Source organism: Papio anubis, chromosome 3 (assembly GCF_008728515.1).
Source record: "Papio anubis isolate 15944 chromosome 3, Panubis1.0, whole genome shotgun sequence".
Taxonomy (NCBI): Eukaryota; Metazoa; Chordata; class Mammalia; order Primates; family Cercopithecidae; genus Papio; species Papio anubis.
Window position 1 is genome coordinate 82,558,080 of NC_044978.1, and position 24,984 is coordinate 82,583,063.

Sequence of the window (24,984 nt, forward strand, 5' to 3'; positions counted from 1 at the left end):
GGAATCAACCAAAATGTCCATCCGTGATAGACTGGATTAAGAAAGTGGGGCACATATACACCATGGAATACTATGCAACTGTAAAACAGGATGAGTGCATATCCTTTGTAGGGACATGGATGAGTAAACTATTGCAAGGACAGAAAACCAAACACCACATATTCTCACTCATAGGTGGGAATTGAACAATGAGAACACTTAGACACAGGATGGGGAACATAACACACCAGGGCCTGTTGTGGGGTGGGTGGAGGGGGGAGGGATAGCATTAGGAGATATACCTAATGTAAATGACGAGTTAATGGGTGCAGCACACCAACATGGCACATGTATACATATGTAACAAACCTGCACGTTGTGCACATGTACCCTAGAACTTAAAGTATAGTAAAAAAAAAAAAAAAAAAGAAAGAAATGAAAAGGTGTTCCACAAACAATTAACAAAGGCAATGTAAAGACAATGTGTAATTACACATTGTCTTTAAACAATGGTCCAACTAATATATCACCCAAGACTGCTGAATTGTCATCCAATAATTTATGTTTTCATTTGACTAAAATAGAAAATGAATATTTTCAACCAATAGAAATACATGTTAATACAACATGCATATTATAATAAAATTTTATATAATAAAATTTAAATCATCATATTACATAAAAGAATAAAACTTGGGTTCCCATACCTGTGGCCCATCAGCATTAGATCAAAGATCATTTTGCCCACCTTGCTCAAAAGAGGGTTTTCCTATGATTATTTTTGAGTAGAACTCCTTGGCCTTAACTAGCTCACTTTAGAGCCTGAAAATCATTACCCTTATAGCCTCTCAGACATTAGAACCCTGTTTGCCCAAATGTATACAAGCACAAAGAAAGGCTGGCCTTTCTGGTTCAAACTGCAAAATTCTCCTGCCAAGCAGCAAAAATGTCCCACCTAGACATAGCAGCCCTACTTAACAGTGAGTGCAGGAAACAGCCTTGCTAGAGACAGTATCTCCTGGACAGCTCTACTGGTTGGAGCACCAACTCCTGGTCTCTTGTAGTATCATGTGAGGACAAAGTTAAGCTGACTTTCTGTTCTCCAACTGAGAGTAATCTGGTCAATCGCAAAATCACAGAAATTTCCTATTACCAAAAAAAAATATGTATTTTCCAACCACCAAATAGTACATATTATCTGCTCATTTATTTTAATGCAAAACTATTAACAAGTAATATGTGTTGATTATAAAATCACATTATATATAGAAATAATCGCTTTCTCCCAATACCACCACCCTCACCAAAAGTAACCCTCCCAAACCTTTTTTGTGCATTTATAGATATAGATAATGTCTTAGTGCATTTGAGCTGTTACAACAAAATATCATAGACTGGGTATTTGAAAAACAAGAGAAATTTATTTCTAACAGTTCTGGAGGCTGGGAAGTCCAAGATCAAGATTCCAGCAGATTCACTGTCTAGTGAGGGTCCCCTTCCTGATTCATAGCTGATGTCTTCTTGCTGTGTCCTCATATGGTAAAAGGAACAAAGAAGCTCTCTGGGGCCTCTTTTATGAAAGGGCACTAATAAAAACGAAGTATTGATAAAAAGGACGCTAATACAAAAGGGTACTATAATAAAGGACACTAATCCTATTTATTAGGGCTCCCCTTTATGATCAAATCACTTCCCAAAAGGCCCCACCTCCTAATACCACACATTGAGAGTTAGAATTTTAACCTATGAATGTTGGGAGGTCACATTCATATCATGGCCAATAATAAAAGCAATAGTCAAAATACATCTAGCACTTACTATGTGCCAGGATTTGTACCAAACACTTTTAGAAATTCTAAATCATTGAACTTGATTTCTATGAGACTTGCTATTTAACTTAACAATGTATCTTGGAAATTTTTCAAAGGGAATGGTAAGGCTGGAATAAATTTCAGTGCTTCTGTAAAATTATATTAAACTGTGACTTACATTTTCTATATTCCTAAATTTTCACAGTACATTGGAAGTGGAAGTACAGGATAGATTAATACAGGAAGATTTTATATTCTTCTCTCTCAAAATCCATAGCAAATGCTAAACAAGAGCACTGTGGACCACATAACTTTTTTCCAAAAAGATTACAAAGTATTAGGAAGAGATAACTGCTGTCAATTTACCCTCCTTCAACTTACTGAAAAGCAAAGGGAATCGTTCATGGCAATTGGTAGAGAGAGGTAGAAAAAGGAAAGAAATATTAAAAACACTTCAAACTAATTTGTGTATATTTTTTAAAACTACATAAATCAGTTTACTATACGAAGTAGAAATAAATGGAAGTATTTTGCAGGGTTTGCATTCTACCTAAAAGGCCAGGTCTGAAAAGAGTGAAAGAACAGCCAGAAGACAAAGGACTTGGAAAATTTTAGGAGACATTTTCATCTTCATAGCTTCCCAATGCCAAAAAAATGAAGGAAAGCTTTAATAATATCTTCAGCACAGCAAAACCATGACCCTCAAATATCAGACTTAATATTCTCATTTGGTATTTCATAAACTTCTACAAGTTTCCCAAGGAGAGCAAGTACTTTTTTTCTCCAAATCCTTTTTATGGAAAGCTAGAATGCGTCCAGAGGAATCTACGAACCATATTCATTCACGCATACAAAGAGAAAAAGCTAAAGTTGTTCACTAACGAGTTGATAAATTGCAACCCAGCCCGGAGTTGGTTCTTATGGAATTGTTTTGCTATGTATTGAAATGACAGAAGTGTAATGTCTGCTGTTTCTGTATATGGATTACATCTAGCAAAGTATAGGATAACGGAAAATCATACTATCCTACTAAAAAAAAAAAATCTGTTATGTTTATTTTATATATTCCATCAAACATGTTGGCTTAAATATGTGTAATCTGATAAAGGACATATCACCTAGATGTTTCTTGAAGGGATGACAGAGGTTTAGGCTTGTGGGTCAAATGCAGGATGGTATTTTGGAAGTGCATGATAGAAAAGTGCAAGGATCCTGTTCCAAAACTCATTTTTTTTAAAGAGGTACTTGAATGCCAAAGAGTCTGAGTGTTACATTGCCAAGGTGCACTCTAAAGGCAGGGGTCATGTAGTGTACACTCACAAAGATGACAGCAAGAGTGTAGCAGTCTCATAGAAGGGAGACCCTTACTAAGAGGGAATCTGTTTCTTTCACCCAAGATGTTGGTCCCCCATTCTATCTGCTTTCATGTCAAATTCAGTCCACCACACCACCTAAGAAAAAAGCATCCAATTCCTTTGCTTATAAAGTAAGGGGTTTACTTCTGCAATATAACACTCCACAAATACTACCAAGTGGTCTAGAGGTTACAAGGTCTTGCCCACACTTCAGAGCCCAAGAGAGAGCTACAGTTGTTGAATATTCATGTTACTGGGCCAGTCAGCCTCAGAGAACTCCAGCTTCCAGTCACTGAGTACAAGTATTCAGTAAAAGAGAGAGGCCTATGAATGTCTTTCCAACTGACCCACTTCAACAACTCCAGCCGTAAAGGTCAGTATAGAAGGTGGGTTAAGGAACACAAGTTGAGAGTCTTTGCTACATTTTTTAAAATTTTAATAATTTATCCCTACTTGTAAGACGATGAGTGAGAGATTAGAATATCTCAGAGAAGAAGACAGCATTTTTAAATTTAGGCAGCAGATTCAATTTAAAAAACAGCTTAAGAATACCAACCTCAAAATTCAAGCAGAAAGTACATTACAATATATCAACTAAAAACAGTAGCTACTAAAGAAACCACATCTGTCTATTGCTTTAATTTTAATTGAGGTTATATTGTTTTGTTTGCCATTCATCTTACAATAAAAATGATATTTCGTATTTGCTTAGCACTTCATTTTGAACACTCAACACAATTAATCCTTACAATAACCTTATCAGGTAGGCAGCAATGTTCTTGCTTTATATGGCAATGTTCAGTCTCAAGAAAGGTTTAGAGACCTGTCCAAGAACAATCAGTTTTTAGGTGAGAGAACTCAAGTCTCCCATGTTTCAGTCCAATGACATTATGCCACAGCTATTTCCTAAGTCACTTAAGTCCCCAAATGAACATGTGGCAACAGTCACAGAGGGTTAATTAAGGAAAAGGAACTTGTGAGACTCTAATGACTTATAAAAGCAGTTATTAAAAATGGTTCTCTTGGACCCTGAAGCCACTAACGAATTGATTTATTAACACTGGACTCTCATTATCTTGCCTGAAATCCCCCAGGTTGAATCATGCAGAGTGCCTCAGATCCTGAAATAAGATATCTCTCAGTCAGTAGGAACCAGAATATGCAAAGAGAAATGAGGCCTCGCCTGTTGTAGAGGCAAGACTTTCTCAAGACTTTTGTTAGTCCCTGAGATGATCTGCTTCCTGGCATTAAAATCATTCAATTAAAAAATAAAAATAAATAAAAACTTTTTAAAAGAAAACAGTTTTATTTACATTTACATATTTATTCGGAATATTTAGACCAACAGTTTAAATTCCCGTTAATTAAATTAAACGGCAAGAATAATTACGCAAGGTCAGAAGAAAGTTAGATTGATATCAATAGCAAACAAACAAAACAAAACAAGGAAACAAACAAAAAACGCCTCATGTTCACACTGAATGACATTTTGTAACTCTAATAATTATGTGTCCTTCATCAAAGAACTTCTGGCATTTTGTGCCTGAACTCCTAAGAATATTTTATGTAAGTATACTTAGGAGCTTAGGCACAAAATACCAAAAGTAAAATGCCAAAATACAAATGTGAAACTCTTGCTGATTTGGAATAGAATGTTGCAATTCTTTAAGATGATATTGGTCAAGTGGGTTAGGCCAGGATATTTATGCAATTCAGTAAGATAATTTATTTTCGTCTGGTAAGACTACGAAAATTTCTTTGCTATCACCATACCTACTTCACAATTTAGTCGAATTTAATAAAATAAAATGTCATCTTAGCCTGTTAATGTCTCCTCTTAAAATTTATCTTGTATGATTAAAAAATACATTATTTATTAATTTTGTCTATAGTCTTCCTATATAATGAATAGATATGAAGATGAAGTGTTCACAGGTTTTCTAAGAATGGGTCTTTGAAATGTTAAATAGAATATGAGGGCAAAGCATTTTTTTCAAAATTTAAAATTAAATATGTTGATCCCAAGGCTATCATTAGAAGTTAGCTTTATAACTGAGATGACTCTATTTTCTTCTTTTTTCCAAAATTGTTCTGTCAATTATTTAATTCTGCTTTTAGTGGACTCAATAATATTGCTGTCTGGCTCTTTTCAGTGTTTAGCATAACATTACAATAGCTGAGAATCCACTATAAAAAACAAAACAGTATAATGAAGCTTCAAGACCAGCTCTGATAAAAGTTTGCCTTCTCCACAAGGTTCATCCATTGCCTCCACCACCACATGCCCTGAGTTTATTAGGTAAACATATTTAACTGCAATTTCTTACCTATCCTTGTCAATGTCTTCATTCAACTGAATTCAAATACCCTGAAAATTGAGTACTTCGATTATATTTATCCCAAAAAGTACCTAAAAGAAGTTTATATTCTGAAATGTCATTAAACAACTGTTTGTTGGATTTGGTGCATTCATTCTGATGTCTTATATTTGATTTCAATAAAATGAGATCTCAGCCTGAGGTGCAGGGCACCCAGCCATCTTCAGAGTCATTGGGTTATGGTAAGCATTACACATAATCCCAAATGGCAAAGTCCTTCTGACACTCCATTTTTGGCAATTTAGCCTTTTGGTGAGAGTAAATCTGCTTGATGGATGATCCTGAACAGAAGTTATGTGATCTCTGGACTTCATGTGATAGAAAACATTTTTTTTTTAGAAAAACAGTGTCTTGTATAATCCATCATGAAACAATCTTTCAATTTTTCTGTTGTGACTCCAGTCTTCCGGCACCAATGTAAATGTGCTTCAGATCATGTTAGTCCCAGTTCAGATGAAATTCTGCATTTGACAATCCACACACCATCGCCAGCTGGAATGAGGCCTCCTTGAGTTAACACACACATTTAAGATCCAGGCCCAGATACAGAACGAGCTATTTGTTGAACATAGATCATGTATGAACCCAACAGATGTAGAAATGCAGCTATAGCCAGATCCACAGTGCAGGCAGGCAGGATTCGCTATGGCCCAACTATGCTGACACCCAGGGGCCATCTGGTCTTCTCCACACCACCAATTAGCACTAAAAATGTCATTTGTGATGTCAAAGTGGGAGGTGTTTTTTTTTTATTTTTGCTGTTTTTTGTTTGTTTGTTTTTGTCTCAAGTAGCCACATCGCTCATCAAACAACCACCAAACATTTTTTCATGGTGTTTGCATAAGTGAGAACCAAGAAGAGAAAGATCTTGGCACATTAGAAAATAGAAAACCACCTATTGCTGCTTGAAATGCTTTCCGGCATAGTGAAGGTTTCATTTCTATTTCGGCTGTGGTTTCACAACCTTAAAGAAGCCAAACTGTGGATGTGTAAGTTACTTGATTACTTAAAATTCAAATTCTTAAATCACTCACTGCCTCTCCATTTCAAATAGCATACAGTGAACAATCTGTTTGCAATAATAATAGGCATAACATTTTCCCACTTCCCCCTAGCTAAATGGATGCTGATACTAGAATTCTGTGTTTACTTTTGCACCTGAATTCCTCTGTGGTGAGTATTGGGGAGATTCATATTCCAAGAGAGATTGCAAATGGCATTCTAGCAGATGACAAAGAATACAAATGTAGTTCATTTTTATATTAATTTATAGGCAGCCTTATCCCAAGCCCCTTGGGCATCCTAGCAAAATTAGAAAAAAGAAAAATAACTACAAACATTTATCCAAGTGAAACATATCCAAATAAAACCAAGATCAAGAGCTCAAAATAAATAGTGCTATAATGAATGTTGCAAGCTACAAAAAAAAAAAAAAAAAAAAAAAAAAAGGTTTAAAGGTTTAAATTACTCAGAGCTCTTGAGGCTGAAGATGTGATCAACCAATTAAGAGCTGCAAAGCATTTTGAAGCTATAAAGCTTCCTATCAATGAAAGTGTTTATGAGTTTGGAACAAAGATTCACAAGAAGATGCCCTTCTCAGCCAACCCTATCCTGATTGCAGCCAGCAGAAATAATTCCAGGTTTGCAAGCTGCTCCTAGTGATCAGGGCAGGACCCAGAGCAGAAGTTTATTTGTTTTTATTTCATACATGTTTCAAAATAAATTGACATAAATCAATAGACCCCTTCTACAAAAGAAAGTGAATAATTTTATCCTTAATAGAAATAAATTACTGGCTTTGAATGGTGAAATTGAAAGAGTAGAAATCATGATAGTGAATGAAGAAATAAATTGTTTTAAATACCTATTAAGGTGTTAGTCAATTAACTATACTGTATTATCTATTTACCTTAGAGTAGGGGGCAGGGAAGGGCTTTTTCCTAGAAATAATGCAAGGATATAAATCATCTTAATGTCAGAATATGTTTACATGGAATCTTTGATTCAAATGCAATTCGTGATGTTAATTGATGTCTGGATTTAAATATTTAGACCCTATTATGTGAAGTAGAAACAAACAAGTAAACTTTAATAAATGAATTAACTTAATATTTTTAATGTGTAGTTACATAATGAAAATAATTGACCTGGTCTTATGTTTTAGGGCTCTGGCACATAGAAACCAGTACTGAATTTAGTGTGGGTCCAAGAAGTTGGCACTGCCCTCTGAACCATATATAAGAGATGTTACTGAGTCAAATCATAGAGCAATGCCAAGATCACATCTACAGTCAAGTTATTGAGATCTTAGTCCAGGCACAACTATCAATGTACCACTACCATGTAGAAACCATATAGCAACAATTTTAACAAGCTTTGCTTTCTTTGAATGATTGAAATTTAAATGTGAAAGAGAAATAAAACTCAAAATATGGCATCAGCAAATGTGTTCAAGATTGTAACCCAATAGGATTTCTGCCACCACTAAAAAATATTTTCAGCTTTTTTTCATATTTAAATTCAATTCTAAGTTGTATAAGTGTAAAGAAATTACATAGTACAATATACTAGTTCTCATACTTAAATTTAAGCAGAAGAGCCCTGGGCATATACATGGGTTTTTAATAAAATCTTTAACAAAATGTCAAAATTTTATTTTATTTTATTTTGAGAGGGAGTCTTGCTCTGTCACCAAGGCTGGAGTGCAGTGGCGCCATATTGGTTCATTGCAACCTCCGCATCCCGGGTTCAAGCAATTCTCCTACCTCAGCCTCCGGAGTTGCTTGGACTACAGGCGCGTGCCACGACGCCAGGCTAATTCCAAAACAGATAAAAATAGAGTTGTCCTATGGAAGCAAGACCAGGGGTCTTAGGCTTCCTGGTTTGGCCTCCTCTTACTCATATCATATCATAATTATTTGTTTACTTGTTGTATTCCTCCATACTATCATAAGCTCTTTAAAGACTATGATTGCCTTGTTTCTTTATATTCTATGGTACTATGCACACAGGCTGTGATACACAGCCTGACCATAGTTTTAATAATTTTGAAAAAAAAAAGGGGGAGGGAAGAAAGGAGAATGAGAAGGAAGGAGGGGAAATAAGCAGATGCTTGGAACTTAAAAGTGTCACTCACTACACGTGATAACTAGTATTCGTGTGTGGGTACTCTGGACAATGAGTGGTGAAAGTTGTTATCTCAGATGGGCTTTTAGAAGGCAAGCATGAAGATAGGTTCATAAAAGTGTTCCCATAGCACCTTGCACATTTCTCTATTATAACATTCAACATTTTTCACTTCAGTGTCTGTTAACATATGCCTGTGTTCCAACAAGACTGAATATACTTAAAAGGTGATAACTATTTCTTATTCAAATTTGTGTCCTGGACAATTTACAGAATGCCTGGACATAGTAGGTGCCCAATAAATACTTGTTGAATGAATAATCTCTTTACAGGTTTTTCAAAATTTTGTGAGAAAAAGTAGTACTTAATTACAAAATTTTCATCTGAGATATTTCAGTGTATGTTTTAATTCTCATATATAGAAAAGCATGACTAGTTAATTTGTTATTAAGTAGGATGCATATATTTTTGTTCGGTATAATTTATTCATTGAAAACATTACCTCCTAGCTCTTTTAAAAATGCTTACTGTACAAATTTTGTTTTACAATTGTGCGAAAATTAATATTAGCCACGGGTCAAAAATTTAGATGACGATCAATTATGGATATGATTGTATGTCTACCTGATGAAAATACATATGTATTTGGAGTGATGATTTTGAAGGCCTATTTGGAGATGTTTAAAATAGTACTATTTAGCACAAAGGACATACACTCTAATGTGTGGATAATACAATATTTCTATGAATTTGTTCATATAATAATTTTGTTGATGGTTGGCTTACGCATAGAATGAGAGCACTCTCTCCTTTCCAGTAGCATAAATTTACTTACAGATTAAGATGAATTACATTCTGACAATTTATAAACTCAATAACTCAAGGTATTTTAACTTATGACTTATAAGAACATTCATTTTCTTCTTAGTAGAGATGAAATAACATCTGCTTTTCAGATAGTATAAAAGGAAAGGAAACTAATGCTTTTGAATACTCTAATGTGACAAGAATTTTATTTTGTTTTTATAGCATTTGATTATATCTGATTCCTTTTTCTGGTTGGTATGTGACAGGAGAACAATGAATAAAGCCACCTCTCCAAGGTGCCGCAGGAGAAAGAGGCACTGAGCCTCTCAAATCCTGCCCTAGTCACTGGCATATACACCCCACCTGTTTATTGCTGACTTAGAGTGGCACAAAACTCATACTTACAACTTTGGAATTGAATTAACACACAAAAGTGAGAATGCTGCCTAGCTCCTTTGAAGATAGAATTGAACCCAAAATGATCTTGAAAATTAATAGAAGTAACAACAAACACTTAACAGGAAGGCAATCAAGAAAGAAAAACAAATACCTGACATGAATTGAGGATGCAGAAAAGTGGGTTTGCCACAGAGGCTAGGAGGTGCCATTGTGAATTATGAACTGAATATGAGTCAGCAGCACACTGCTATTATTTTTACAACAAGCAAGATAGAGGAATGCACTAACAGGAACATAATATGCAAGACCCGTGAAGCAATTGTCCCGTTGGGCCTTGGTCAGGCACTTAGGAGAGTACTATATCCAGTTCAAGGTCCAGAAACTAAAGAAGGATAAGAAAACTTGGAGAGAGACAAAAGAAAAGCAACAGAAAAGATTAAAAGTTCAAATAAAAGGATCTATAAAGAATTGGAAATCATAGAGAAGAGCCTGCAAAACAACAACTTTCTTCAACGTTCAGTTAGTTACATGTTTTTCCCATAAACTTTGCACTTAGGGAGGAGATTTTGCAATCCTCTCTTGGGCGCCTTGCGGTCTTTTAATGACAATGGATTAAAACACTCTTTAGGGGCCGGGCGCGGTGGCTCACGCCTGTAATCCCAGCACTTTGGGAGGCCGAGGCGGGCGAATCACAAGGTCAGGAGATCGAGACCACAGTGAAACCCCGTCTCTACTAAAAAAATACAAAAAATTAGCCGGGCGCGGTGGTGGGCGCCTGTAGTCCCAGCTACTCAGGAGGCTGAGGCAGGAGAATGGCGTGAACCCAGGAGGCGGAGCTTGCAGTGAGCCGAGATCGCGCCACTGCACTCCAGCCTGGGTGACAGCGCGAGACTCCGTCTCAAAAAAAAACAAAAAACAAAACACTCTTTAGGTTGGCAGTGATAGGAAGAGAAAGAAATATTAGATGCTAACTCTGTCTCAGTTTCTTAATTTAAATGAATTTTGTATAGTCTTGTGCAGAATATTTATTACTAGTACCTCAAACTTAAAATAAATTTCTTCTGTCAAAAATCTATTTTTCATCTTTGATCCCCTTATATAGCTAGTGGCATCACTATGCCTCCAGTCACCCAAGACTGACAAGGATCCATCTTCAATCTCTCCTTCTCTCTTACCAGACACACTCAATTAATGATGAAGTTCCATTGATTCTACCCACTAAAAATTCTGACTCAACTCCTTCCTCTCCATTCTTCCTGTTCTTATCTTCATCTAGACCTTATCATCTCTTCCTTGGACTGTCTCCATGGATTCCTAACTGTGTATTCTAACATGAGTCTCTACTCAAGCTCATTCTCCACACATATTTGATTTAATCCCTCCTCTGCTGGAAGACTTCAGCTGGCCCTATGTATGCTTCTTAAGAGACTAAATCAAAGCTTTGTAGCATGACATGCAATACTTTTCATGTCCACAAACTAGCTGCTGGCCTCAATCCATTTACATCTCTTCCAAATATCCTATATTTCAGCCACAGTGAAATACCTTACCACTTTCTAACTATGATTCAATATCCGTTCATGTCTTCATGATTTTACAATAAGTTTCTTGCTCTGCCTGAAATGTTTCCATCACCTTTTCTATCTCCTGGACTCCTATGCTTTTGCATTTTTTGCGAAACTGTTATTAGAAATGACATTTCTCCCCATAAACCCATGTCCAGAATCTAGGTTAGATTTCTTGCCTGTGTGCATCCTTGTGCTTATTTCCTTTATACACTTTTTGTACTCTATGTTAATATCTGTCAGGTCACCATCTCTCCATTCATTCTACAAACTCTTTGAAAATAGAAAATATATCATTTACTATTGTTATATCTCTTTCTTAGAGCTTGAAATATAATGGGCAATCAAAAAAATGTCTTCCATCAAAAAAAATGTTTCCCCACTGGATTGCAGATGCCTTAAGTAAACACATCATCTTGTATTCATCTTTGTGTATTTATTGAATGAAACTTGAAAGAATAAATGTTTGAGCATCATTTGTTACCAAACTCATAAGTTCTTTAGCTCTCTCATAAGTTCCTATTCATAAGATGATTTAAAAGATTATTATTAACATGCAGGTTGGGTTCTAAACAAGCTGCAGCATACCTCAGAAATATGATCTTTCATTGGCTCTCACCTGCATTCCAGAAACTTAGCCAGGGAAAATTGTCATCAACTCAATCACATCTGTGGAGCTAGCAAAGTTATGCGAATAATAACTAGCCACATAAATGGATGTGGTGTTTTCCTTACAAGAAAAGAAAAGAAATTATTAGATCTAGATAAACATTGGCAGCAGTTAGAGTTCTATCTGCCAGTTAACCCAAGGAAAGAATATCCTTTCAACCACTCCTCAACAGTCAATCCCAGGGTTGATCACTCTTCAGATTTCTATGATTTTAGTTTTTCGTTGTGCCTATTTTTGAGCTTCGCATGAATATATGTGTACTCTTTTGTGCCTGAATTCCTTTAATTTAGCATATTTTTGAGATTTACATTGTCTATTCATTTTTGTTTGTTCACTGATTTGCTCTGTAGTATTCAATTTTACAAATGTGCTACTCTCCACTAATTTGTTTTCTACTGATAATTTTTTCAATGTTTCCATGTCTGGGATATTAGGATAAAGCTATCTTTTGTAGATAAATATTGTATTTCTCTTGGGTAAGAGTGGAGAGTGGATTCCTGAGAGAGAAACACCTGAGAGTGGAATTGCTGGATTACAGGAATTGCTGAATACATTTAAATTGTAAGCAAGTGTCAAAGTAGTTGTATCACTTTACAGTTTCATCAGCAATGTAGGAGAGTACCACTTGTTCTTGCTCTTTTCCTTGCCAAAATTTGGTGTGCATGATATATATTTTTAATTTTAGCATTCCATTGTTGTAAAGAGGTATCTCCTTATGGTTTTCATTTTTATTTCCCTAATGAATAATGAGATTGAGTATATTTTCATCATCCTTACTTCGTTATGTATATTTCCATCTGCCTGCTTTTTAATTGATTTGTCTTCATTATAAACAAGTGATATAAATTTTTTATACTGGTTACAAATCTTTTTCAGATATGTGTATTTTAAATATTTTCTACTAGTCTGTAACCTGTAAATTCATTTTTATAAGGGCAAGTTTTGGTGAGCAGAAGCATTAATAATAATGAAATTTAATCAATCATTTTCTTCACATTTTAAGAAATATTTTTCCCAAAATTACAAATATATTTTTCTGTTTTATACTAGAACCTTCATGCTTTTAGCTTTTATATATGGGTCTATGATTCATCACAAATATTTGTGTATGTTGTTAAATAATTGTCAATACTGATTTTTCTTCCCTAGATGAAGATCCAGGTGTTCCAGCAACAAAAGCACTGTCTTTTCCCAATTTAGTTGCTTTACTACCTTAAATAAAAAACAATCATATGTTTGTGAGCTAGTCCTGAAATCTATTCTGTTCCATTACCCCCATTAACCTTTGCATTAATACCTTGACTAATGTAGCTTTAAGTCTTAAAATAAGCCAATGCCAGTCCTCCAATTTGATTTTTTTCAAGATTGGTTTGGGCATCCTATATTTGTTGCATTTACATATAAAGTTTAGAATCAGTTTATCTATTTTTATACAAAAATATCTAGTTTAGATTTTTTTATTATACTTTAAGTTCTAGGGTACATGTGCACAACGTGCAGGTTTGTTAGATTCTTTTACGATTAGAATAAATCTACAGATTTGGGTAAAATTAATATAACAACACATTAATGTGGTATATATTTCATTTATTTATATAATATTTCATTGCTCTCAACGTTTTAGAGTTTTAATTGTAGAAGTCTTCTGCATATTTTTTAAAAGTGTATTCCCATTGTATTTTTAAGATGCCTTTGCAAATAACATTTAAAAATTTAATTTTCTAGTTGTTCATTACTGATCTGCACAAATACAATTCATTCTCATGTATTGGCCTTATATCCCATTAGTTGCTAATTTCATTAATTAGCTTTTAGCCTGAAGTGCTGCAGTCAGGACCACAGGAGGTAGCTAAAATTTGAGCAAAACCCAGAGTCTTATTTGCATGAAGAATCAGAAGACAGAACTCAGGAAATCAACGCAGTTAGAAAATGAGGAAGGTTAATCTAGAAAGGAGAGAGCAGAGTGTGAGCCTTAAATTCTGTACATCAATTTCTACTGCAGTTTCCTCCACAGACAGGCTTCAAACAGACCGACTTAAAAAGCATAGCGATTTCAGCAGCCAACCATTGCAGCGGAGCCTACATTTGGAGTTTGAGTCCAGCCATGCTAACTTTCTGCTAAACGAAATCAATACTCTTTGAAGATCAAAGCAGCATCTTCAGTCTCCATAATGTATTATTTCTAATGTTGGGGATTCAGGTTGACTGCTGGTCATTGCAATGCTACATGGTGGTGAAACTGGATCATGATGTCTACCTCTAAAAAGTGTTCAGCTTTGTTCTGGCAGGCAGTTCACTATGGCTTACCATTATCTTAAGTGGATAATATAAAAACTTTATTGAAAATAATTTTTGACATATTTGTATTTAATAAAACATAATTTTGGTGTAACTATTTCTTAATAGGGAGCTGGCTAGGAGAGGGGAGTTTCCCTCGATTTTTGACACAAAGTACCCTAAACCTGGCAAGACATGGTTCTAGGCATTAAGGCAGTTCTAAAACATTCCTAGGTTTGGAGTTATTTATAATGTGTCACCTTTTGAGGACCTTAATTACATATTGCTTCTTGTGAGACAGTAAATCTGATTTACTTTACAGTATAATTTCAGAATCCTAATTCCAAAATGTTTTTATAAAAATTATTTTAAGTGTATTAATCATAATAGTGATACCAGTTAGCTTCCATTTTGCATTTAAAGTAAAACCACACACATCACTTTTATTGGATTTCCTTGTCACCTGAAATGGATGTTTATAAAAATTTTGGAGTCCAATAGACAAACCAAGTGCCAATATGTTATGCCCACTTTAAAATGCTGCTTATATAAATAATTCCTTTCTTTTATATCAACTCCAAAGATATGCCAAAGAAAAAACTCATCTCTCACTTCTTCAAATGAGAAAAAGAGTTTTAATTTGTATCGTTATTCTCAAGTATTGAGTCTCAAAAGTCCTATCTCACAATTGATGGAAGAGTAATCAGGTCCTATTCACAGAGCTTAACAATAGACAAACCGCCTGCTTTGGTTTGTTTTCTATCCCACCCAAGATAGGATGGTATTGAAGGAGGCCTCCAGTTATAGTAGAATCTTTGAAATATTCAACGAAGCAAGACACCCTCACCCGGAAAGGGTCAGAAAAATGGTGTGGATAATATATTATTGTTACTTAAAGTTATCTTAAGTGGATGAAAATTATTGAAATTCATTTCTGACATATTTGTCTCTAACAAAACATAATTTTATTGTAACTATTTCTTAATAGGGAGCTGGGTGGGAGGTGGGAGTTTCCTCTGATTTTTGTCACAAAGTACTTGTATTCATCCATTTTTTACGCTGCTGATAAAGACATACCCAAGGCTGGGAAATTTACAAAAGAAAGAGGCTTATTGGGATTTACAGTTCCACATGGCTGAGGTAGCCTCACAATTATGGCAGAAGGCAAAGAGGAATAAGTCACATCTTACATGGATGGCAGCAGACAAAGAGAGAGAGCTTGTGCAGGGAATTCCACCTTATAAAGACGTATTCACTATCATGAAAACAGCATGGGAAAGATCTGCCCCCATGATTCAATTATGTCCCATGGGGGTCCCTCCCACAACAAGTGGGAATTCAAGATGAGATTTGGGTGAGGACGCAGCCAAACCATATCAGTACCTTAAATTTCCTACACCTAGTGCCTCAGTGAACGTTTCAAACACAAGTCTACGGGTAAATGCTTATTTCAGTCTTTTTTAAGAATACACAAGCTATGGATCCATAGGAACATTCCTCTTGCTAAATTCAGAGTATTTTCTGTATCATACTCCAAAATGAGCAAATAGGCATTCCATTTGATTAACAGTCAATTGCTTTTTATCTAATCCATGTATGTCTCCAGAGTAAATATGCTAAGTATATGAAACTTACTATTTTGCATGTGGCATTTTAAGATCACAAGAGAACTAGGGGGAATGGAAGCAATAAGTAAAGAATATTTTTTGGGAAAAACACTTTTTTACACTTGCTTTAAAAACCAGTTTTATTGTTGTGCTATTCAAATTACAGTATAATATTTGCAAGAGAGTGCCTTGGCTTAAGAGCAAGATCTGTGGCCTGGGTGCTTTGGGCAGAGAAGGAAATAAGCACTGCCTCTGTGCCAAGTATATTCAACTCTGCTGAAACCCATAAGGTTTTCAGTTTCACCTGGAAGAAGATAGAGAATCATTTTGAGGCAGGGACTCTAAAGGGGACAGGAAATGAGGACAATGGGAGGGAAGGTTGACTTTTATTACTACCTCCCACCCAGCCTGAGAAGCAGGTTTTTGAGCCTTTATAAGTTTTCAAAACAAGAAGCTGAAGAAATTGTATAAATCAACAGTGAAACCCTGAGAGGATGCGATAAAGTCTGAGGGTCCAGTGAATATATGTAACATGTCACGTGCATCCATGTGAAGAGACCACCAAACAGGCTTTGTGTGAGCAACAAGGCTGTTTATTTCACCTGGGTGCAGGTGCATTGAGTGCAAAAAGGAGTCAGAGAAGGGAGATAGGGGTGGGACAGTTTTATAGCGTTTGGGCGAGTAGTGGAAAATTACAGTCAAAGAGGGTTGTTATCTGGCGGGCAGGGGTCACAAGGTGCTCAGTGGGGGAGCTTCTGAGACTCATTGTTCAGGAGAAGGAATTTCACAAGGTAATGTCATCAGTTAAGGCAGGAACCGGCCATTTTCACTTCTTTTGTGATTCTTCAGTTGCTTGAGTCCATCTGGATGTGTATGAGCAGGCTTGGGCTCAGAGGCCTGACATAATGAGTTAGGGAAAGGCCAGTGATCACCTCCCAGAGCCTTTAATACTATAGATGACCATGCTCGGGTGCCACCAACAGAGCCTGGCTATGGGGAAAGACTTCACAGGGAATAGGCAAATATAGCAGGGACAAGGATGACACTGAGTCTTAATGAGGACCCCCAAACTGGAAGAATCTCCCTTTATATCTAGGGGAGGTTTAGAAAGGGCCCACATTCCTGAAGGCGCAAAGTTGGCATTAAAATAGAGGAAATGCATCCATTAAAACTAAAGTGGCCTCATTTATACTCAAAGGTGGGGCTTTCAAGTTATACTTCCAAGCAGCTCTAAACCTAGAAACTTGCATCCACGTATGCACAAGTGCTTAATTAACTATATCAGATACATACTACCTCTTTTCTTCGCAAAACACCTTCTCTGACTGTCACCAACTGTAGTTAAACATTAGCCAATCTGTGATATTGACCCTTAGGTCTCCCCTATTTTTCACAGCTCAGCAAATTCTTCCACAGACTAACCTTTTCTCAGGGGTACCCACACATCCATATAATTCCCTTTAGTCCTCTCCCCTTACATAATTTGGCCTAGTCACCTAAGAAAATGACATTTGCCCTTCCTCCTCTATTTTTTGTTTTACTTTGAAATGACAAGCAAAAAAAAGTTATTGAAATAAATATTTATTGAGTGAAGATGCAACATAATGCCTTACAGTTTATAAAATATAAATTATTCTCTGCCTGCAGGGAGATTAAAATCTCCTAAGGTAAATGGGATAGTATATAAGTTACCAGAAAACAAGATGGAATGTGATAATTTAAAGAGATATCTAGCATATGAGCATTCAGAAAGAGAAAATGAGTAAAAGAAAATGAGCATGTCCAGCATTTAAGAGACAATTAATAAATCAAATGCTATTCTCAGTGCTTTATGTTTGTTACCTCATTTAATCCTCACAATAACAGAAATAGTTACTATTACCTCTGTTTTTTTAATATGAGCACACTAACGCACAGAGATTAAGCAACTTGTCTAAAGTCACACAGCTAAGAATTGGGAGAGCAGATCAGAACAGCACAAATTCACTACATCAAACAAAGAAAAACCCAAAAACATTGAAATCAAATTAGAAACAATAAAGGGTCACTTCACTTCCATTAACCTCTAAAAACATCATGCTGAGAATGTTTGTCTTCTTTGCTTTTCATTTTTTATAAATTAAACAAAATTTCTTAAGTACAACCACCTAAAATTAAATAGTTTCCTATTCAATTTTATTTTTCCAGGCTTTCATCATTATTTTGCAGTTGTATTGTTTTTACTTTCTTTGTAATCAGAAGTATTTCAGACAATGGGTAAAGCAGACTTTTACAGGCCAAACTGGAAATCTAATCATCAGATTTTTAAAAACCAATTTACAAATGAATCTCTGAAACACCACCTCCTCTTGCATTGAGAATATGAAACACCATCTCCCGTGATTGAGAACACCTATGGCAGGTATGAACATGAATTAAACAAAAATACTGCCTTCTAGGAGTTTTTAAGATCATTTTCAGTTAAGATTCTGCCCTCTAAGAATTTCTCATATATGAGAGGAAATAAGACAAGTAAATAATTATAATTAAAAACAAATAGATGACATGTTAATTAAAATAAATAGAAAAATTGCTATTGTCAATTTGGAGAAATTTTGTATTGAATGTCAGATACCCTTGAAGATCTTTAACAGCAAACTGACACACCTCTATGAAAATTGGTCAAATATCCTGTTACATAATTGACATTAATTGGATTTGAGCAACAAAAGAGAGTATTCTTCAAAAAAACAAAAACAAAATGAAACAAAACAAAAAAAGTAGCAGAAAAACTAGACCACACACACAGGCAGAATAAATTGCAGCACTAAGCTTCAGTTTGGTGAAGAGTTTTTCCAAATTGGAGAAAAGGCAGTTTTAGAATAAGGATCCACTTACTTCTTACCTCCAGTTTCCTCCTCTGTGTACATCTACGCATACATACACATACCGCAACACTTACATTACTACAGAAAGCACATTTACAGACTGGGCGCGGTGACTCATGCCTGTAATCCCAACACTGAGAGGAGTAGGCAGGAGGATCACTTGAGCCGAGAAGTTCAAGACCAGCCTGAGCAACATAGGGAGACCCTGTCTCTATGAAAAAATTTAAAACTTAGTTGGACATGGTGGTGCTTGTCTGTAGTCCCAGTTCCTCAGCAGGCTGAGAGGCTGAGGTGGGAGGATTGCTTGAGTCAGACAGGTCAAGACTGCAGTTAGCTGTGATCATGCCACTGCACTCCAGCCTGGGTGACAGAGCCAGAATGAAAGAGAGAAAGAGAGAAAAAGAGAAAGAAAGAGAAAGAGAAAAAGAGAGAGAGAGAGAGAGAGAGAGAGAGAGAGAGAGAGAGAAAGAAAGAAAGAAAGAAAGAAAGAAAGAAAGAAAGAAAGAAAGAAAGAGAGAGAGAGAAAGAGAAAAAAAGAAAGAAAAAAAGAAAGAAAAGAAAAAGAAAGAAAAGAAAGGAAGGAAGAAAGGAAGGAGAGAGAGAGGGAAGGAGAGAGAGAGGGAAGGAGAGAGGGAGGGGGAGGGGAGGGAGGGAAGAAAAAAGTCATTTACATGTTTACTGAGGAATAATTATCTTCCTTTATTTTTGGAAATCAAGAATGTACATATTAAAAGCACAGTTTCATATATCTTATTTCTAAAATTAGCAACCAAGATAAAACAATCAGACTATGACACCAGCATTTTGTTTTAATTAGTTTATTTATTTGAGGTTGAGGGTTCAGTGTGTAGGTTTGTTAGATAGCTAGGTACATTTTATGTCATGGGGGTTTGGTGCACAGATTATCTCCTCACCCAGGCAATAAGCTTAATACCTGATAGGTAGTTTTTCAATCCTCTCCCCTCCTCCATCCTGAGGTAGCCATGGTGTCTGTTTTTCTCTTCTTTGTGTTCATGTGTAATCAATGGTTAGCTCCCACTTATGAGAATGTGTGATATTTGGTTTTCTGTTTCTGCATTAGTTCTCTTACAATAATGGCCTTTGGCTCCATCCATGTTGCCTCAAAGAATATGATTTTATTCTTTTTTATGGCTGTATAGTGTTCCATGAACATCAGCATTTTAAATTATCACATTTTTAACATTCATATTCTATCACAGAGAAATTTCCATACAGTAATTATAGTATTTTGTTGTCAACTCCAGTGGTTTTTATAATTTCCACTAATTAACTAGCTTATCAGTGAGTTATGTCTGCCTGTTATTTGCTACCCATAAAAGAAACACTATATTAAGCTAAAGGATCATTTTCTGACTACTGCTTTCACTTATAATTTCATAGCTATATTTTTTTTTGATTACCAGATTAAACATCACTGAAAAAATGTGGCTTTGAAGCAATCCTTAGGAGATAACATAGAACACTTTTGATTTAGAAACTGAATGAATTTAATCAGGATCTTCTAAAGTAAGAACTAATAGACTATTCCTCCACCAAAGCCAGCATATTTTAAGCTACTTCCTCAGGTATTATCATTACTGAAAATTGTGAGAACTCCAATAAGAAAGTGATTATTTACTTCTAAATTAAATGACTCAAATTAAATTTACTCTGATTACAACAGGTTGTAATTGTTATTTTGATCAAGAATAAAATTTGTGTCATTTGCTTCATAAAACTTCTAGCAGCATTTTTCCCCAATTTTGAGATCAATGAAAATTTTCCTTCTATTTTTTAAAGACTTATTTTCCTGGAGCAGATATAGATTTACAGGAAAACTGAGAGATGACTACAGAGATTTCCTTTATATTCTCTGGCCCCACACATGCACAGCCTCCCCCATTATCAACATCCCACACCAGAGTGGTACATATGTTACAACTGATGAACCTACATTGACACATCATTATCACCTACAGTCCATAATTTACATTAGGGTTCATTGTTGATATTGAACATTCTATGGGTTTTGAAAAATGTATAATGAGATGTATTCATGATTATAGTGAATACAGAGCATTTTCTTTCACTGCCCTAAAAATCCTCCATGCTGTGCCTCTTCATCTCCCCCTCCCCACAACCTTTAGCAACCACTATTCTCTTCACTGTCTTCATAGCTTTGCCTTTTCCAGAATGTCATAGGATTGGAATCATACAGTATGCAGCCTTTTCAGATTAGCTTCTTACTTTTCTATTTTAAGTCATTGTTTTTCAAAGGAAATTTGATTTTGAACATTTCTCTGGGTAAGTAGAAGCTTCTGTTAAACATCAAAAATTATTCTAATTTGGAAAATACAGTTCTTTTAAGGCATTTCACAGTTAGAACTCTGAGATGGCTATATAGAAAGAGAAACCTGAAAGGTTTTTTGTTGTTAATTGATAGTTCATAATTTTCTATTGGATTCTGACTTTAGGATTCTCTTTTTGTAATTTAAACTTAAGAAATCTTGGTAAATTCTTTCTGGGTAGAATTCCTTAACATTTAAAAATAATTACAATAATACTAATGATCCTTGACTACTGTTTTATACAAATTTATTCTTATAAAATATTTTAAGAAGGATTGAAAAAAAGGAGCCTTTAATTATAATTCTGTTATACTAGTGGGACTTAAAAATAACCCAGGGTGAATCATTTTTCCCTTGGATATAAATATCTTGAGAAACCCATTAATTAGTGAAGACATCACATAGGAGTTATTGCTCCCCTTGAGATGTCTCTGACTTTCTCAAATATAGGATTTGATTTATTTTGCCACTATGAAACTAAAAGACTTATTTATGTTTAATGATTTACTAACTTATAAATCACTTTGATTTCTCTAAATTGTCTTTTCAGTAGCAAAAAACAAAGTATACAAAAATATCCTTCTCTGTAAGAACTAGATATGGAACATTTTTCCCCTATCCTGCTTTAAAAATGTAAAATTTGTTTTCAAAATTACTTATTTGGCAAGTCTCAGAACTGTATTATCCAGGTTTTACTTTTTTGTTGTAACATATACACTCTAAAGTGCACAAATCTTAAAACATACAGCTGAACAAATTTTTGCGAAGCAATCATGCCTCTGTAAACACACCCAGATCAAAATACAGTTGACCCTTGAACAACACAGGTTTAAACTGCATGGGTCCACTTATATGTAGATTTTCTTCGCTTCTGCCACCGCTGAGACAGCAAGACCAACCCCTTGTCTTCCTTCTCCCCCTCAACCTATTCAAAGTGATGACAATGAGGATGAAGATCTTTGTAATGATCCACTTCCACTTAATACATTCTCTCTTGCTTATGATATTCCCAACATTTTCTTTTCTCTAGCTTTATTGTAAGAATACAGTATATAATACACACAACATACAAAATATGTGTCAATCGGCTGTTTATGTTATGGATAAGCTTCTGGTTCACAGCAAGCTATTTGTAGGTAAGTTTGAGGGGAGTGAAGAGGTACACTCGGATTTTCGACTGTGCAGAGGTTGGCACACAATTCTCATGTTGTTCAAGGGTCAGCTGTAGATAACATTACCAGAACCTCATCCCCTCTCAGTCATTACCACTGCCTACAACTAAGATAAGATCAAGCATTCTTATACACCAGTAACAGACAAACAGAGAGCCGTCAGGAATGAACTTCCATTCACAATTGCTTCCAAAGGAATAAAAGTACCTAGGAATCCAACTTACAGGGATGCTAAGGACCTCTTCAAGGAGAACTACAAACCACTGCTCAGTGAAAATCCAAAGGGACCTACAAACAAATGGAAGAACATACCATGCTCATGGATAGGAAGAATCAATATCGTAGAAATGGCCATACTGCCCAAGGTAATTTATAGATTCAATTACCATCCCCATCCAAGGGCACCAATGAGTTTCTTCACAGAATTGGAAAAACTGCTTTAAAGTTCATATGGAACCAAAAGAGCCCGCATCCAAGACAATCCTAAGTCAAAGAACAAGCTGGAGGCATCACGCTACCTGACTTCAGAAACTATACTACAAGGCTACAGTAACCAAAACAGCATGGTACTGTACCAAAACAGAGATAGACCAATGGAACAGAACAGAGTCCTCAGAATAATACCACACATCTACAGCCATCTGATCTTTGGCAAACCTAAGAGGAAACAAAAGAAATGGGGAAAAGGATTCCCTATTTAATAAATGGTGCTACTAGGAAAAGGGGTGGCTAGCCACTTAAGTAGAAAGCTGAAACTGGATCCCTTTCCCTTACTCCCCTTATACGAAAATTAATTCAAGATGGATTAGAGACTTAAATGTAGACCCTAATACCATAAAATCTAGAGGAAAACCTACTTGGTATTTTTCACCATTCAGGACATAGGCATAGGCAAAGGAACTTCATGTCTAAAACACCAAAACAGCGGCAGCAAAGCCGGGGGTGACCAAATGGGATCTCATTAAACTAAGAGCTTCTACTAGCAAAGAAACTACCATCAGAGTGAACAGGCCCAGCCTACAGAATGGGAGAAAATTTTTTTTAATCCTACTCATCTGACAAAGGCTAATATCAGAACCTACAAGAACTCCAACAAATTTACAGAAAAAAACAAACAACCCCCATCAAAAGTAGGCAAAGGATATGAACAGACATTTCTCAAAGAGACATGCATACAGCCAACAAACACATGAAAAGTATAATCATCACATCAAGTACAAATCAAAACCAAGAGGATACCATCTCACACCAGTTAGAATGAGAATCATTCCAAAAGTCAAGGAAACAACAGGTGGAGAGGGATGTGGAGAAATAGGAACACTTTTACACTGTTGGTGGGGTTGTAAACTAGTTCAACCATTATGGAAACAATATGGCGATTCCTCAAGGATCTAGAACTAGATGTACCATATGACCCAATACATCCATTACTGGGTATATACCCAAGGATTACATAAATTATGCTGCTATAAGAGACACATGCACCGCGTATGTTTTATTGCAGCACCAAATTTCTAATGTAACTGGGAATCAGCAAATGTCCATCAGTGACCAGATTGGATTAAGAAATTGTGGCACATATACCATGGAATACTATGCAGCCATAAAAGGATGAGTTTGTGTCCTTTGTAGGGACATGGATGCAGCTGGAATCCATCATCATTCTTAACAAACTATCACAGGGCAGAAACCAAACACATGTTCTCACTCCTTAGGTGGAACAATGAGATCCACTTGGACTCAGGAAGGGAGACATCACAGGGGCTATCATGGGGAGGGAGGGAGAGGATTGCATTGGGAGTTATACCTGATGTAAATGACAGGTTGTGGGTGCAGCACCAACAAAGACACAAGTATACATATGAAACAAACCTGCCGCATTTATGCATGTACTGAAAACACGGTATAATAATAATAAAATTTAAAAGAAAAAAAAAAAAATAAGCAAAAGATCAGCACAAAAATTAAAGCTTGAATCACTTTTTCATATATTAAAAAAAAAAAGAAATTTTGTCTGCATTTTATTGTCAGAAATTGTTGGTAATATTTATCTTTGTTGTTACATATCCAGAAATGCATTATTTTTCAACATGATCTTGTATTCCATGTATGAATTAAACCATGTTTATCAATTTCAATTTTGATGGACAGTTGAGTCATTTCTAGCATTGGGCCATTTTCAGTTATGCTGACATACATGTTCTTGAATGTTGGAGAAAATATGTATTCATTTCCACTGACGTCTTTAGGAGTAAAATTGTCAGGTCATAAACTACATGTAAGTTTAGATTTAGCAGATGCTGCCAGAAATATCTTCACAAGTGCTTAAAGCCATCTATGAAATTTCTAAATACTACACATGATTGGTAACACTGAGAATATTTTTCCCCCAGCATTCTGGTGGACTTACAATAGCATCTCCCAATGTTTTTGATTTGCATTTTCTTGGTGAATAATGATGCTCAGCACCTTTTGCATATATATTTTATATATGATTTTTGTGAGGTATCTATTCAGATTGTATGCCCATTTTAAAATTAATTTTTTTACTGATTTGTAAAATTTTTATACATAAGGGAAATAAGTTTTTGTCAGATACGTGCATTTATCTTCTCAACTCCGT